This window comes from Dipteris shenzhenensis, chromosome 5 (assembly GCF_047967505.1).
Source record: "Dipteris shenzhenensis isolate YYH24624 ecotype China chromosome 5, Dip_SZ_1.0, whole genome shotgun sequence".
In the NCBI taxonomy this organism is placed as follows: Eukaryota; Viridiplantae; Streptophyta; class Polypodiopsida; order Gleicheniales; family Dipteridaceae; genus Dipteris; species Dipteris shenzhenensis.
In genome coordinates, this window is record NC_141600.1 from 40,301,957 (window position 1) to 40,310,042 (window position 8,086).

Below are 8,086 nucleotides of genomic sequence, written 5' to 3' on the forward strand. Positions count from 1 at the left end.
TCATGAATTAGTACATCTCATGTCTTGCAACATGATCAAATCTACCATCTATGATCTTTGTTTAATTCTACATCTATATGTACAAATAAGCCATAACTAGCTCCTAAAATTGATTATCTCTTCACTTCAAATTGCTTAACTTTGAACTAAAAAATACAACCAATTGGTATAGAAGATTTTGATCCCACAAGCCATTCACCTTAGGATGAAATTGATGAATTACTTCATTCTTTACTTCTTTCGGCAAATCATCAAGCCCTGTGCATAAAAGAAAGTTAATGATGAGATATTGAAAAGTCAAACAAAAATAAGAAGAGAGGAAATTATGAAAATGATGTTGGGATATGTGTCTTCAAGGGCTTGCTAGGTGCATGTGTGCATCCACTAGCAGTCATATGGTTGTGTGTGTGTGTGTGTATGTGTGTGTGTGTGTGTGTGTGTGTGTGTGTGTGTGTAGGAGAGGCACACTTAGTGCCATAGGCCATGACACAGGTGATGATGTAATGCAAAGGCCCCCCCATAGGATGGTGCCTATGATTGTGGAGTTCCTATGATTTAGAAGTTACCTCCATTGATGTAGGAGAGGTGCCACTGATTTAGGACACCCTCTCTTGATTTCTATAAAAGAGAGACTTCCCTCTCAAATCAATAGAACACCCATTGCAATATCTTTTGTGTTCTCACTCCTCTTGCCACAATGCATCTATTCTTTCCCACATTCCAACCTATGGTATCAGAGCCACTCCAACCTCCATGAGCATCTAGAGCTTCCAAAACTACCATGTCATCATCTTTCCCATCTCTCTCCTTCTTCATGCTTTCTTTCACCTCTGTCCCCAATTTTTTGAAGTGCTTGTTCTCCCTCTATAGGTGATCATTTCCTGAGCCCTCTGAGATGTATCTTCCTTAGGTAGAACAAATCTTCAATTCCAAGCAATTAAGGAAATACTGCTCCAGTCGTGCATGCTGATAGCTTCTCTGTCCGATGAACTTTTGCATAATTCGGCCTGTAGAAGTAGCCATTGCTCAAATGCTCTTAGCACAAGCTGGGTGACATTACAAGAAAGGTGATGATGAAGTTTGAGCACCAATGCTTGCTAGAGTAAGGATAAAATGTGAAAAAACTAGTCGGGTTGGGTGCTATTTTTCCAAGCAACTTGACACAACATTGCACCTCTCCTTAGCTAAGGATTCTCTGTGGTATTCAATCTTTCATTTGCGTTTGAAAGCCCTCTCAAATCTTTTCTATTCAACTTCAATTGCACCCTCCATTCCTTGCTTGTTGTTGCTAGACTCTATTTTTGACAATTTTGTGATTAAAATGTTGATTGGTCAAACTTATGTTTTGGGGCTTTTGTGAAAATAAAAAAATTCAGTATATGTTTGCTTTAGTTGACCACTAATATGATCTCTGTCTGATTACTTTGACCACATTTGTAACTGATTCAGAATTTCTATATGAGTGGTCAAATAGTCTTTAGTCAACAATTCTTTATATGGTGGATTTGATTTGTGAGCAATCCTAAATTCTAAAGCTTATGTGAAGAAGTCCAAGTCTTCAAGAAGAGAGTTGAGTATCTTTGATCAGATATAACTTTACACTGCTTGCATACTTGTCTACATGAATTATGGATATCGCTAGAGAGAACAAGTATTGTCTTCATCAAGTGAAAAATACAAAGCTTAATTTGTACAAGCCAAGAGAGTGATTCAATAACATATTAGAACTCCTAATCTTGGAGGATCAAAGTACTATTGTATTTCCTTTATGCCAAGAGTTTGGGGTATCTAATGATCTCTCCAACTAATTATACTTGTGGAGAAAGAGACTTCTTTGTAAGGGACTAGACACTGCCACATTAGTGGGTAAGACCTTCCCAATATGCCTTCATCATATTGTTCTTCTAACATTGATTATGTTTCTCTAAGGAAAGCATTCCAAAAGAAGCCTAGAATGAGAGTAAAGACCTATAATGGTGAATATTTCATCAAGGTGAACACCAAGAAAAAGATATGTGCCTTTTTTGGAGTACCCAATCATACTATGGAGTATTGCCACCTAAAAAGGTTTTCTCTACAGTTGCTCTCCAAGAGACAAGCCCAAGAAGAGGAGAGGAATGACTCCCAAGAGAATGAAGCATTTCATGTGAAGAAGAGTTGCATCAACAACAAAGAAAATCTTGCTAAAGGAAGAACTCTATCAACAAATGAAGAATCAAACTTTGTGGTAGAAGATGGAGACTTTGCCTTTTAACCACTTTGTCTTTTGAACTTTATTTATCATCACTTGGTCAAAATTTTGAGGTTCTCTGCCTGAAATAGTACTCCAAAAAGAATGTTATGTGTTTTGTCTTTTGTAATTCACCTCTGGTCACCATATGATGTAGGCCATGTGATATGTGTTTGCCTCCATGGTACCTCTTGCAGACATGAGAAACTAGGTCCACACAAAGGCCTAAGACTAGTCTTGTCTAGTAAAAATTCATGTCATGCGCTACTTCAATGTCGAAAATGCTAGGTTCATTCTTGATATGCTTGATGGACTAGTCTTGTCTAGTAAAAATAGAGTGGAAAGGCCTTATGTCTTGGAAGAGGTCGTGTGTATGCATCAGGTACTAGAAAAAGCTCTGCCTAATGCGAGGTTATGTTTGAACACCCATGATTCTTTGATCATCCTTCTGGCATTTCTTTGGTTCTTTGTGATAAGTAGACATGATTTGATATCGCTTCTCCTTGATTTGGATGCTTGGCCTTGTAAACAGATTTACTTATTTGTGTTGGTGATTGAATCCCAATTGTGTAGGTCCTTGAATTACGGGGATTAGATGATGGCTTGCTTTGGACATTTTTCAGGTCCAGATAGCTTAAAATCTGATAGCAAATTTACCTTAAATCCATTGCCAAAAAATTTTCTTAACCAGTTGAGCTAAGAAACCATTTGGGCAGGCAATGCTTCTCCTCATCACTTGTTCTTCGTAAGCAAAATTTTTTCCAACAATATAGTTCATCAAGTGGGTTTTGGGGGGGTTTCTGTAGAGACATAAAATCAGCAAGCAGTAAGTATGTTTCAATCATCGATGAAAATTGATAGAATGATATTTTGGGTCTAGAAGAACAATCACAGATGTATGGTAGTTTAGTGAAGATATCCTTATCCTTCAATTGCTAGAGAAGACAAACTTGTCGAGGAAGGGTGTGGAATATCAAGGACATAAAAAAATACATTTCTTTCAAGTGTGAGCTTTTGTTCAACGTGTGTGAATTGATTAACAAATCTTGTCTATGTCTATCTCTGATTGACAAATCGTATCCTCAAAGGCATCCCATTGTCTCTAGGGTGCAACCACAAAAAATAACTCCTCTTTCACCACATTGGTTGTTGGTTCTTCCTTTGGGACTGGTTCTCCTCCTTTGTTGATCAACCTTCTTCATTCTGTAATCTTTTGCTATGTGTTTAGCTTGTTGCAAAAGAAGAATTCTCTTTGTTGCTTCTTTCTCCCACTCTTTGAAAAGTGACCAATAGTCTTAGGCTTACCTTGTTTAGGTTTGCCCTTGTTCACTTTCCCTTTGCTTGATGGAAGAGAGTCATTGTCTTGCACATTGTTGTCCTCGTACTTCTCTCCTTGTCTTTCTCTTGCATGAGCATAATACTTCCAAGGTTATTTTACTTGCTTTTGCATGCAAAGGCACAAAGTTATAAGGGGCAAGATGGTAGGGTTCAAACCATTCATGGGGATTGATTAATTCTTTTTAATGACACTGATTTTAACTTTTGAGGGTGCAAATAACCTTGAGTCATGGAAAAGTGAACAGTAGTGTTTGCAGCTTGCTTTTAGAATCATGAGATAGCTCCTCAAACGTTCTACTTAAGGCCAATCATAATATTTGAGTAAAGGAGGTGTTTTGTGTACTCTTGATGGCAAGACACCTACACCCATGTGTTACACCCTCTATCTTGATGACTTTGCAGGAGTAGTTAGTAGAGTGTACGGTTTATACTTTTTAAGTTTCAATTGTAGTTTGAATGGCTGAATTTAGGGATGTTCTCTAAGGTAATTAGTGTTTGAAATTTTATATCTCACCTATTTAATCACCTTGCGAATAATTCCTTAAGACTCACGGTATTACATGCTGGTATCACATGTTTGACATTTAGAATAGAGAAACTACTAGCATGAATACTTTTTATTTCACTTTAGTTTTGGCTTTGCTTGCGTTTTATCAGCAGTAGCATAGTGACAGCACAAACCGAGCGAGAGACTCCAATCAAAATGCGAGAGACTTCAATCGACAGCCGAGCATTGCGAGGCATTATAATAGAATTTTTCAATGTCGATGAAGAGGATCCAATTGCTATTGGGAATCAAGCTCGCGGTTATTTCTTGTTGTGTGAGTAGGTGAATAAGGTGAATCACATTGACTCAACCATGGTTAGTTCTTATCTACTATGTATGGGTGTTGACCTTAGTAGTATTCATTTGTATGGTGTGGGGTGAATATGAGCTGATTGTGGAGGAGACTGTTGCTCCCTCCTGGTTGCTTCCTATATCTCTATTCTTGTTTTTTCTTAATATGGTATCAGAGCTACCATTCCTTGCCTTACTGCTTGTGGAAGCTTGTGAAAGTGCTTCTCCTACTCTGAAGCTTCAAAGTGATGAGAAGAGATCTCGTTTTTTGGACTAAAGTAGCAATTTTCAACTTCTGTTTGGCTTGGGAGCTATCCAATTGATGTCTTCTTGCTAAAGGGAGATCGCTAGTACCCATGGGTTGCTCGTGGGAGATGTATTTTGACAAAACACAACTCGTTTTTACTATTTGGGTGTGATAGAACGGAGATGATCTCTTTTTCAGGACAACTACTACTTGATTTGAGCCAAGCAAGAGGTATATACAGCAGTAAGAAGCAAAAACATCTCTCCAAATCTCATCGCCTAGCTCTCTGGAGGTTGTTTATGAAATGTCTCTCCAAACCTCATCGCCCAGCTCTCTGGAGGTTGTTTGTAGCTGAAAAAAACTCTCCTACATCTCCTTAAAGTGAGGAGAACCTTCAACTTGTAGATCTCGTTTTTTTTGCTCTTGGACAGCTTTTGGAGACTTCAAAAGAGATTTACGACTTGCTTTCTTCCTTTTCCAGCACCCCAAAGGTTTGCTACATCCTCATACATCCTTTTTGTGGAGTCTTAGTCTCTCTGTGAGCTACCAGGACTCCCGTGTTCGTCCAAACACAAAAAGTGCTGCTACTATTTTTTTTGTTCAAAAGTGATCAAATTGTCATTTTACGGACTGTTTATTTCCCAAACTGTGTGGATTTGGATGTTGGTCTGAATTGATAAGTTGGAGGCAAGTATAAAACCTCTGACATTTGCTTTTGAAAGAAAGTTCATTTGGATTTACTGTCAAAAGTTATGAGCATGGGAAAATCAGAAAGTCACAGTTTACAACTTACTGTCAAATTAATAGATGCAGTTGCAGGCATGATATTGCAATGTTCATGGATATATGTGATGGTATTTGGATGCCCAGTGGTTGGATGTTAATGTTAAGTAGCTTGACAGATGCTATGCCTTGCCAGTGATAGTAGCAAAGTGGCATTTTGAGTTTGGTCGATCTATTGAACTAGTAACCGGAAGTTTCCAGATTGCTATCAAAAGTGTGCACGTGCCTATTTTCAGCAGCAGATATCAAAAAATCCTTAAGGAATTTGGATCTGCAGTAAACTGGAAGTTTATAGAGCCATGCACTCGCTACATTTTTGCTTTTGACAGTATTTGCATCCAAGCTAAGGTGTGAAAGATATTGATAGTCCAAAATAGTAAAAAGTTGTAGGAATCTTTTTTTTTGTAATTATGGCAAATGCAAGTGGGTCTGATAATATTATTCATATTGTTGGTGAGAAATTAGATTACCATAACTATTCCATTTGGAAATTTAGAATGGAGAACTTTTTGATTGGAAAAGGCTATTGGGATTTGGTTACCGGTGATGAGAAAGAGCCTAATTTGCTAGAAAGAAATGCTACTGCAGAACAAGTTAAGAATCATAAAGCTTGGCTGGTTGCTCTTTTGATCCATGAGGAAGTGAAGCTTGGGCTGAATACCAATGGCAGTAGCTCAAGGAATAGTGATGCAGTGTTCTACTTTGATCAGAGAGGCCGTGGTGGATTGAGGATATACATAAGGAGAGATGTGGATGAGAGGATCCCACAAGTGTTGACTATTCAAAGGGCACTCTTTATATAAGAGGCCTATCATGTATTGTTGAGCACAAGAGAAGAATGCACATTCACTCAAGATTCTGTTTATGAGTCCAAGCTAATCTATCTTGGAACCATATTGACTTGAGGTACATGTCATGAGGATTCTCTTCATCATGTTTCCACATAGGTTCCATCCACCTTAGAGCGCTCCATCAATCTTGAGGCACGCATGTTTTCTCAAACATAACCATGCACACCAGGAGTCATCTCATCAAACCACTCTCCATGTGGTGTCATGTGATTAGATGCTCCCGAATCAATATACCATATATCATCCAAGCCATCATCAGTAGGCTTATGATCCTGCACATGCATCATAGCAAATAGCTGATCTGAGGATGTCTCATGCACATGACTAGAAGAGGCAAAATGACCATGCTGATTTGCCTTTCCTCTTTGATTTGCTTGCTTCTTGAAACAGTCCCTGGCAATATGGCCAACCTTGCCACAGTAATGACATGTCTTATCACTATTAGGATTATGCACTATTTGTTGCGGTTGCTACCAAGTACCTCTACCATGAGAAACACCTCTCCCCCTACCTCTAAAGGCTCCACCTCCTCTCTAAGGCACTCAGTTTAATAGATTAGTGGCCACTTCATCTATGTTCACACCTTGGCAAGTGGAGTTGCCTCCTTAGCTTCACCCATGCTAATGGTTTTTCCTATATGAGATACATTGGATGGAGCCACTTGTGGCTTTTGTTTTTGAGCCTTGTCCTTTACATTTTCATCTAAGAGTATAGCCGTCTTGTTGTATAACTCAAACGACATGGGGTTTAGGGTGAACAGATGATCATGCAGCTTTGGATGGAATGTAATGCTTGCTTATTCCTTCTTTGATTCCCCAGAATCATTATCTTGAGGAAAGGCCTACTTCATGATGTTGATCTTAAGGGAAGATGTCGAAAGACCATCTCAACGTCATGTGATTATATGTGCATAGCACTAACCCAATAGAGTGCTATAAAGGAAAGGGTTAGATGCCCTAACCCTAACCCGAAAAGGGTTTGTATATATTCTACATTTTTAACTAAATATAGTGTACAGTTAGTTAAATGAAGCATCCATCCTTATTAAACCGGACTTGCAAGTTCTGCTCAGCCATTTGTCTAATAAACAACAAGTTCTTGGTGATCGAAGGCACATGCAACACTTCACGTAGCTTCTTGGTCTGACCATCAATGCATCACCAGAGGCACAACACCCTTGTGTGTAATGTCATGCTATGTATCATCTCCTGTGCAAACATTGTTGAGAGTTGTGGTGCCATGAGCACATGAATTAGAGGCTAAGGTATGGTATAGGAATGTATTAAAGTAGCCACCCTAAGATGTGGACTACATGATGTGAAGATGTGGATTGAGGATATCCACAAGGAGAGATGTGGATGAGAGGATCCCACAAGTGTTGACTATTCAAAAGGCACTCTCTACATAAGAGGCCTATCATGTATTGTTGAGCACAAGAGAAGAATGCACATTCACTCAAGATTCTGTTTATGAGTCCAATCTAATCTATCTTGGAACCTAATTGACTTGAGGTACATGTCATGAGCATTCTCTTCATCATGTTTCCACATAGGTTCCATTCACCTTAGAGCGCTCCATCGATCTTGAGGCATGCATGTTTTCTCATGGTATCACAGCTTAGGTATAGTATCTTACCCAAAACATCGGTCTATTTTGGAGACGTGTTTAGCATGCACCAAGGAGTCAAAAATCTCTCGCATATTTGGCAATGGGTGTCTCTTTTTTAGTGTCACTTTATTTAGGGCTCGATAGTTGATGCAGAGTCTAAGATCTCCTTCCTTCTTAAGACCAGGGCTCCA